The sequence below is a fragment of the Henckelia pumila genome, unplaced genomic scaffold, assembly GCF_033568475.1.
Source record: "Henckelia pumila isolate YLH828 unplaced genomic scaffold, ASM3356847v2 CTG_80:::fragment_1, whole genome shotgun sequence".
NCBI classification, from domain to species: domain Eukaryota; kingdom Viridiplantae; phylum Streptophyta; class Magnoliopsida; order Lamiales; family Gesneriaceae; genus Henckelia; species Henckelia pumila.
Window position 1 is genome coordinate 1,434,883 of NW_027331883.1, and position 10,825 is coordinate 1,445,707.

Here is a 10,825-nt window from a genome sequence, read left to right on the forward strand (position 1 = left end):
CCCGGATCCTGGTAGCTTTGTAAAAGAATTTGGATAAGATTCGGATTTTATCAAATCAGATCCAAATGCTTAAAGATCAACGAGTTATTCGCAGAGAAAATCCCGCCATTAAATATAAATACTTGCATGTACGCATTACATAGGTTTGTGTACCGTACAGTGTCGTAGATAAAATATATATATTTATTATTTGTGTGTTCCAGTTTCCACGAGGAAGTGGCATTCTTGTTGTTTTGTGTTAGTGAATTTTTTATTTTTTATTTTTAGTTTTATTTATCTACAATTCAATTAATTTTGATTTGAGTATTTTTAATTAATGGGAGTTACCTATCTATATGTAAAATGGAGTGAGTTGTCAACAAATTATCAATCTTAATTTTCTGGAAGTTAATATCTTTTTATAAAAGATTTCTTTTTGTTTAAGTAGATTGAATCAAACTTTGTTTGAAGATGATACTTTAATATATATTCAACGTCTTAACAAAATATGATTTTCCCCAAAAAAAAACAAAATATGAAATTAGTTAATTAATTTTTGGTGTTGGCTTTAGGATTATATGATAAATTAAATATTCAAAAGTTTGGATAAAGATAAATAATATATTTTTAATTTCAAAAAATTGAAAAAGTAGATAAGATATTATAATTATAGATAAATTACAAACAAGTTGATTAATCTGAACCGCTTTATCTTATTAATATATTGTATGTATAGGAGTATAAAGAGTATAGATTATAGATGCATGTAATTATTTTCAAATCTAAAACAAAAATATTTTTCATACTGATTATTATTTGGATGACAATGATGCAACTATATTAAATATGTAATTTGTAGGAGATAATGTCTAAATATTTGAATTAAAGAAAGTGGATATTAATTTGTAGAAGATAACATGTGAATATTGGACTGTATAGGGATATTTTCATAAAATTATGGGTTTCTTAAATAATTATTAGAAATTTAAACAAAATTTAAACAATTATAACAAATATATATCATTTAAAAATATATCATAAAACGGGGTCTGAGACCCCGCTTTATGGGAGGAGTTGGGATCTCAGACCCCGACTCCTCAACTTGTGTCAGAAGAGAAAAATGACCCAACTAATTATAACATTAATTGTTTGCGGCTTTGATCTTTAATGAGCAAGGAAGGATGTGCAAAGTTGATGTCGCATAATAAAAAAATCTAATGCTTTTGGAAAAAAATATATTAAATACATAATAAAATTAGTGTTCTAAAAACTGCGAAAAACGTCTATTAAAACGTAAGCAAAAAACTTCACTTTGTGCAAAATAGTAAAAAAAAAAAGGTCAATCTTTTGTTTGACTAATAAACCAAAAAAAAAAGTGAAAAATATAATTTTTTAAAATAATATATAAATTAATATTTTTTATTTTTTATATATTTTAAAAAATTATTTTGAATTATTAAAATTTAATAATATAAGTTTTTTAAACTCAAAAAAAAAAACTTAAATGCATTAAAATTAAATTTGATTCGTACATTTTCTTTTCTTTTCTTTTTTTTAAAAACACTGCAGGTAGTAGGAGGGTTTGGCAGACCCCTACTTGCATCAATCGAAAATGTCACCAATAGTAATCATGAGCAGCTAAATATCAGTAACATCTACTACTCAAGCTGGACAAAAGCAGACCAGATGCGGAGGTGCGAATCAAAAACTATTAGATAGTGTTTGCAACCTCTAAAAATAAGTGATTATGGAAATTCTCTTCATTAATTTGTGAAGATAATCTCCATAATCACTTATTTTTAGATGTTGCAAACACTACCTTAAAATCCTAAACTGAACCAGTAAGTCCAAGCTAAGTGAGGTATATGTCCAAAAAACCACGGTCAACTCGAAAGTCATTGTGCAAAAGAAGGTCATTGTGCAAAAGAAGTCGCCAGGTGAAAGTAAGGGCAACTACATTTTCTTTCTTTGCGACTAAAAGATCAAATTTAACCTAACACAAAAATTTTACTCCGGATCATTTGTTATTTTGAGACTTGTTCTTTTTTTTATTACTTGAAAATTTATGTATTTATTCTTAAAATAATTAATTTTAAAATTTATTTATTCTATTTATTAACTTAATATAGTAAAAATTACACAAAAAATGAACTTATAAATATTCCGGATGAAAATTTCAAACAAGTAAACATGTTACTAATGTTAAATGATCGTTAAATATATATTATCAAAATATTTTGGTGAATACAAGTCCGTTCAAAAAAAAATAAAGTGATAAATATATTTATAGATTCGATATTTCTAACATGCAATAAATAAGCATTCATTCTTTAAAAAAAAATCAACTTATCAATTTTATTAATATGAATTTTTAACATGAAAACTTGTATTAATATAAAATAAGTAAAATACATAATTAGACATTTTTCTACCCTATACAAATGATTTGTGAAGTGTATCTAAGTAAGTAACTAACCACTCACTTTTAAAAAAGAGTAAAGATCATTTCACAGAAATTTTTTTAAAAAAAAATTATATAAACTATATTAATTATAATATTTTCATTTATTTTAATTAACATAATAAAAAGTATCAATTTTTTTTTCGTATATATAATTAATTGATTTACATAAGCTAATATAATAATCTAAAAATTTTCAAATTAATTGATCAAAAAGTGGTTTCATCACGATCATCATTTGAATAATTTTATTATGAACTCATTTAAAATTTCAAGTTTATTATCCAATTTTTTTGGATAATATTATCGTTAACTAGTTGTTTTTAGTTTATTTATTTTCTTATTTTAAAATTTATTATAATTTTTTGAAAACTAATTTAGAATATTTTTTTCGACAAAAAACTGATTTAAAATATTATTACTACTATTTAAATTTATTTTGTTTAATTATTTTTATTAACGTGATTATCTTGTTTGGATTGTACAACTTTGTGCAGTTTCACTTAAAAAAAATGTTGTACAACGTAATTATTTTTATTAACGTGATTATCTTGTTTTGATTGTACAACTCGTGTCTTTCGTGACACAAAGTGGAGGAGTCGGGGTCCAGACCCCAACTCTTCACATAAAGCAGGGTCTCAGACCTCGTTTTACTATATTTATTTAAAATATATATATTTGTTATATTTGTTTAAACTTTTTTAAAATTTGTAATAATTATTTAAAAAGTCCTACAATTCAATGTCACAAAAGAGAATCTCGACTGTTGAACTAATCAATTTAAGTTTTTTTTTTGTTAAAAGTGGAAAATTTTCAAAAATATTAATCAAGATTTATCCTTCCATGTATTATTATTGCCCTCTAAAATAAAGTTTGTCTTTCGAGAAAAAAAAAATACTAATCTTATAATAATCTATTAGTAAAGAATTCTCATGAATGATAATTTTGAATTTTGGCTCATACCGTCAAATCATTTTTTAAAAAATATTAGTATGAAACATGTGCAAAATGCTCATTATTATTATATAATTTGTGAAAATTAATCTAAATATTATGTTTTTTTTCTTTGTATATATCTTATTTTAAACGCATATTTGATGAAACATATATATATACACTACAACAAAAATGATCATTAACAACGGTTAAAAGACAACGCTTTTTACAAAAAGCGTTGTTAAAAAAAGAAACACAACGCTTTTATGAGAAAGCGTTGTCTTTATTATTTTAAATCCATAAAAGACAACATTTTTTTTGTCATCCACAACGCTTTTTAAAAAGGGTTGTGGATGAGCGTTTTTTTATTTTTTAAATGTATAAATGATAACATTTATTCTATCATTCACAACGCTTTTTAAAAAGGTTGTAAATGAGCGTTCTTTTTATTTCTTTTACAACGCTTTATTTAAAATAATTTTAAAAAGCCTAAAGAGACTGCCTAAAGAAATAATTATAATTAAATATAAAAACAGCTATCCGTCCACTCTCAAAGTCGATTGAACCCTAGATCCCCATCAAAGCTCTCACGGTCTTCGCGACATTCGCCCTCGTCACATCCCAATCTTCAGTTTTTCTGCTGCAGTTTTCAGTAGGCGGCCGAGTGATTCTAGACATTACGAGCTATCCGTCCACTATAATCAGTGTTCCGATGGCGGCTAATCGCTGGAATCTCTGCCGCTTCTTTGCTGAGTGTCGACGCCAATTTCGGCGGCATTACGAGCTTTCTTCTGAGCTTCTCTCCGGAGGAAGCTCGACGCGCTCTATCCTGTTCGAGGCTACAACCGAATATAAATACAATTCTGGGATTTGGTGAGTGAATTGCTTTTCTTATTTTGGTGAATTTAGCTCACTTTCGATCCATTAATCTCTTCCCTTTCCAACTCACGCTATTTGAATTTTTTTAAAGCTTTTACAGTTAAAAAGCGGAACTTTGAATTGTAATCCTTAACAAATCTACATTTACGTTGTGAATTTGTTTTAAACTTTTACAAGTCTTCTCGCTGGTCTAGGCTTCCCCTTCTTACCAGATTTGGATTTTACAACCCCTACTGGCTCCTCGACATAGCGAACGCACGCATCGATCGTGAATCGTGATGAACTTAGTAGGAGCTCTCCAAGTCTACTGCCAGCTACTCTTCGCATGTCTTGGAAAAAAAGCATCCGAAAAATGTCCTGATAGTGGATTCATCACTCATGAAATAGGTATCATGGTCCCCTTTCTCAAGTTTTTGTATAACCTGAACTTGTTCCAGTTAGTTTGAGTTTCTTTGAAGCTATTTGGATTCCTTTCATATTTGTTTGTACGAGAAATTATTGTTCTAAATCCTGAATTAGCCATCAGTGCAGAACTTGAAGAGTTTGTGTGATAAAATTTGTGATGGCTCAAGATTGCATTCTGTGTTCATATTATTTCATAAAATGAGTCTGAGAGAGTTTACTGAAACAGTGTGGCTGGGTGAATGCATTATATTCAACACCATCTATATACACGGATGCAAAACATGCTGCTAGTGAATCTTGGCCCCTGAAAATTGATGATTATTTCCCGTGAGCACTAACTAAAATGTATTCCTATTTTTTTTATTCTGATGTTTAATTTATCTTGATCCAATATACTGTTACTGTTGGTTTGGAGCAGATATGCAAACAATGATAATTTGAAATCAGCACGTGTCTTATATATGCCAACATGCACATCTTAAATAATCAATAACGTGGTTTGTGATTGTAATGTGAGCTAACCTTACCTCCTACACGGCCTGCTTTCTTCTATGGTGATAATCGAGCAGCAGCGGTGATCAAGCAACTATGAATCCATCGTTGCTGCCTGAGCCGCCTCAACGACTTGTTTTCTTCTATGGTGATAATCGAGCTTGACCGACGGATCGAAGGTATTATAAATTCTCATCAAAATTTTCTTCTTTGGATTTTGATTTGATATTTAACATCCTCAACCGATCTTTCACTAGGTCTTGATTGATGATGTTTATGTTAATGTTTGGAATTGAAGTTAGGTTCCAGTTTTCAGCCAGAAATTGAACGAGGCATCCGTTGTGAAAATTGAATAATAGCATTAGTGGGGGATGTTAGTTCAGGGGCTAACGTTTAGGACTCAGAAAATTATATATTTGTTATGTAACCTGTTTACATATTAGTCTCTGAATTTTGATTGAGAGGAGTTTCAATCACGGAGGTGACATTAGTTGTATCCCAAAATTGATTTAGTACGTATGTTGTCATGAAGGCTGCAATTTGCTGTTGAATTTTGAATTTAGCATAGTTGTCAAAGGGTTTTATAGTCAACCCTATTGGGGTGATTTAATCATAATTCAATATTTATACTTTATATAATTAACTCGATAATTTATCGTGCATGCTGTTAATTATTGTGAATGCAATTTTTAGGTTAGTGAACTTGATTTATAAATTATGGGGCTAAAATTTTTATCACTGTTTGGTTTGTTTAAACATGCATAGATTAATTTTTTTCCTTTTTTTTAAAAAAAAGAAATGTAGATTAGTTTTAATGGAGTCCTCCAGTGGTTATTTGATTAAATATTGATGATTATTAGACTCTTTAGCTTTTCTCATTCTCATTTTTAAATCAGTGGGTTATGCATAAAATTGCTTAATTATGTGTGTGTAACTATCAAATTTGGAGTTTTGGATTTGGTTTGATTATTTTTAGGCTATTTATTTGTATTTCATTAGGTTTGATTCACTTTCACGTTAATTATCCTTCCCAAATTATGTGGCTTTCTAACAACTGACACGTTGCAACTGGGATCATCAGGCATGCTTCCGTTGCATTGAACGTTTGGCAGCCGGAGGTCGTTCGAGCCAGGCAAGAGCAGATGGTTCGGCAATGCACTGTACCTGTTAAATCTCGAATCAAGACAGTTGAAATGGAGCTTAGCTCTTGCAAAAATCATATTGCATGTCTCCGGAAGAACCTCGTAAGCCACGTGTTTTCTAATTATATAGTGTTGCACACTGTCTCGGATTGGTCACGCCCTCTTACCGCTATCATCTCATGCTTTTTACAGATCACTGAAAAGAGAAGGAGACAAAAAGGTTTTTGCTCTTAGTAGCAATTCGATAGCTAGCTAGATTTCTTGATATAAATACATAGTTATCCATGCTGCTATATATGCCACACACGAAATTAACCTCTTAAAATAATGGAGTCATTCTTTAATATATATATATATATTATATTATATTATTTTATAACGTAATTTTCATAATAAGCACAATTAATAATGAAATTCGATCTCTCAGTTTAATTAGAGACATGTTTATTATATTCCAGTCATTAATGTTGTAATTTTGATCTCTAGAGACAAAGTCCAACCACCACTGTGCCTCAGTCCTTATAGCTGATTCAATGTCTGTTTCTGGATTAATCCAAGGTCAACTCCTAGAGATAACATGTATATATCTTTTGATTTTTGGTGTTTAATTTCTTAATTAGTTCTAACTTTTTGTCTCCTAATTAAATTGATCGATCTGGGATATATATATGCATGCAGTTGTTGGTTGTAATAAGTTTAGAAACACCGAGTGGATTTCACGGCAAGATCCCTACGTTTGTGTGGATTATGCCTGCTCCAAGCATCGTACACGTACTCGTCATGGTCAGCCCTGCATATGCATGCATCTATATACATACATATATATAAAAATTTATTATTGATTAATGTATTAATTTTGATGATGCATGCAGGAGGAGGGAGATATCCTACCTTTCAAGAGAAATTTGAGATTACATTGGTACAAGGGTTATTGGAGAGTAATATTACTGTCTGGAATAGCAACAAATTGACTTCTGACGATTTTATTGGAAATGGAAAGTAAATATATATATATATATATCTGAATTAATATTTTATCTGATGATTTACATATTAGCTAGCTATTGCAGGGAGTTTATTTCAGGGCTACGACGACAGTTGCTGGCCTTTTAAGGACAGGAAAGGCAGGTATATATGGTCCACGGCGTCATGACTTTCCGATCGATATATATTCAGCATGCATGTAAAAGATTATATTTTTATGTTGTTTGATGTTTTTTCATGAAGCATACATACTTGATGCCACTATTTATGATTTTCAATGGTTACATTTGTTTTTTTGAACTTAGTAGCAATTTGTATACAATGACTTGGATTCGTGGTCGTTGTCCGATGTAAGTTTCCCACTGCATTCCTGAATCTACATTATAAGTTATTGACAAGCATTGCGTTTCAGACACTTTATCGTGCAGATTTATTCTACTGTATGTTTTTCATTTTTCTTCCCATGTTCTCTCTGTTTCCCCTCTCCTACAGCTTGAGCAGAAACAAAAGTATGCCACATGGAAAGCGGTAGATATAAGGAAGGCTATAAAAGAAGGGAGAAAGCCTCTGCTAGGCCCGAGAGGTAACAGATGGTTTATGCTTGTAGCATTCGATTCAGCTCCATATATATAATTTCTTTGATAAAAGTGAATCTTGTATTTCGTTCCTCTAAGAAGCATGAAGACAGAACTACTGTATTTCTCTCATGAGAAATCTCTGCCTTGTTTTGAATCAGCCAATAGACAGGTTTTGAATCGGCCAGTAGACATGTTTTGATGTGTTTCATATGATTTTTCATTCTATATGGCTTAGGAGATTAAATATAAGGTTTGGATAAATAAATATTGATAAGTTGCATATATTATTCATGAAATAGGATGCTGTTTTTCTTTCGCAAATAGTTGACTCCACACTGTAGTTATGAAATCATTGATCACGGTGGTTGTGAAACTTTGAAAGGAGTATTATAGTGTTTTTTTTTAAGTTCTTACTAACTCAATCAAGTTAACTTTTCTCATGGTTTTATTCTTGTTTGCTGTTATTGTTCAGCACATTCCCAGTCCTCCAAATGGATTTAGCATTCTGAGAGTTGGTCTGATCGCCGACTCCGGTTTGAAGCAGAAAGCATAGCGCATGGCCGAGATGAACACGAAGAATTCGATTATTTGTTATATTTGAATGATTTTTGTTATATTTGAATGATTTATATTGAAATATTGTATATTAGATTTAATTTTCAAAAATTTTGAATATTGAGTGATAATATTGAAAATTTGTGAATTATATTTTTTTTTGTTTTTTATTTGAGAAAAGACAACGCTTTTTAAACGTTGTCGTAGGTGAAAAAAGCGTTGTCGTTACTAAAAAAGACAACACTTAAAAAGCTTTTGAACTACGACAACGCTTTTTTGTGACAAAGACAACGTGGAAAAAGCGTTGTCGTTTATAGATACGACAACGCTTTAAAAAGCGTTGTCTTTTCCAGAAACGACAACGCTTTTTCCGCGTTGTCTTTGAGCGTGGTCTTTTACAACACTGGCTACGACAACGCTTTTTCGGGGACATTAACAACGCGAAAAAAGCGTTGTCTTTGGCCGTTTTTCTTGTAGTGATATATATGTATTGAAATTTAATTACTATTAATTAGTTCTTTTTATTGTGATAGTGAAACAATTATTTACATTTTTTATTGATATATTTATCATGTTTTATTTATTTATTATCATTAATAATTTTTTAACATAGTCTTTGGTTCTTAAAGATTTTGAAAATTAAAATATATCTTACTATATTATTAAAGTAGAGACCCTCTAATTAACAAATTTTCAATTAATTGGTGAAACTTGATTTGAAATTATCATTATCTCCTAACTTAATTTTCAAAAAAAACCAATATTATTGGACAAAATAGTCATTTTATACAGTTTTTTTTTTCTATATATCCATTAAAAGCTCATTTTGTGCCCTTCGATATTATTTTGTTTACAAATATGACACTCACTTTATAATATATATATATATATTTTGTGAATATTTGTTTAGAAAAACGTTATATTTTTATTATTTTTAATTTTACAATTTATTATTTATTGTTTTATTATTTTTTAATTTTACAATTTATTATTTATTTTTTTAAAAAAAAAACGAAATGTTCGAGCACGCAACGCGTGCAGCGAAATATTAGTATATTATAAAATAACAAGCAAACTATGTACATGCACCCTATATTTTATATTTTTCTTTGTTTTGAACATAATTTTATATCTTTTAACTTTTGTGTCATCCTACATCTCTATTTATACAAGTCCTAAACATCTAGGTCTTTCTACTTATGTTACATAAGTCTACAATGTAGAGTATTCAAGATTGTCTTACATATTTACATATGTAGCAGAATTTTCTAAATTTTTTCCAATGTCTTTACATCTTAGAATGCCACGGAAGCTTTTAGATCATTTTAAGTCATTACACATGAACCTAAAATGTTCAAGTCTTGTCCATAATATTCTAGATCTTTCCGCACGAATCTAGAACTTTAATTTTTTCTCACAATGTTTTAGGTCTTTCTACATGGATCTAGAACCTTCAATCCCCTTCTCAACTTATACTGCAATTTGATTTTTCAATGATTTTTCTTAATGGATGTGAAAAAAGTAGGACTTTATAATCAAAACATATGAATATCTTGGGGTGCAATAATTATCTCTGCTGGGTGGAGTAATCGAATCATGGTGTTTGGGCTACTTTGCAGTTTAAAATATTTGAGTTGCACCATTGCCACCAGCTATAACTTTTGGTAAAGCGACAAGCGTTCAGCCCTACAATATATAATAAAACCAATTATGGAGATTAAAATTTGTTATGGTCCTAATATTTTTAATCTATTTTTCGTCCTTATTTTTCACCTCGATTTTTCATAATTCTCGATGCAAGTGTTTTTTTATTCATGTACAATTCGAGGACAAAGTTATAAATTCACGGTGAAAAAATTTTACCATCCATTTTCTTGTTTCTATATCACTTGTATATATTATATTCATATAGATTAAGAAGAAATATATATAAAAAAATATCTTCAGCGATTAGTTTATATATTTTAAAATATATTATTTTATATCAATTAATAGTTTATATTATCATCATAATAATTTAGTCATCTTAAATAAATGTTTTCTTAATCTTTATTATATAGAAATGGTAGTTTCATTAACAATTATTTCTTGTTACTAATTAAAAATCAAACATAAAATACAATGTATGTAATTCAGATTACTTATAACAACTTTTTAGTTATAAAAATTTCATTATTAGTCATACCTCTCCATTTTTAAAAATCATATTGTTTTAATTACAATAATTATAATTATAAATTGTACATCATAATTATTAATTAATAATTAGTAATAGAAGTAGTAGTAGTAAAAAGTTCAATAAAAATTAGTTGTTTGACAGCTTATAAGCTGTTTTTAAAAAAGTTTAGGTCACCTTGCTTTTTTAAAAATATCTTATTTTAAAATTTACTTCTCTAAAATAGCTTTCTATATTT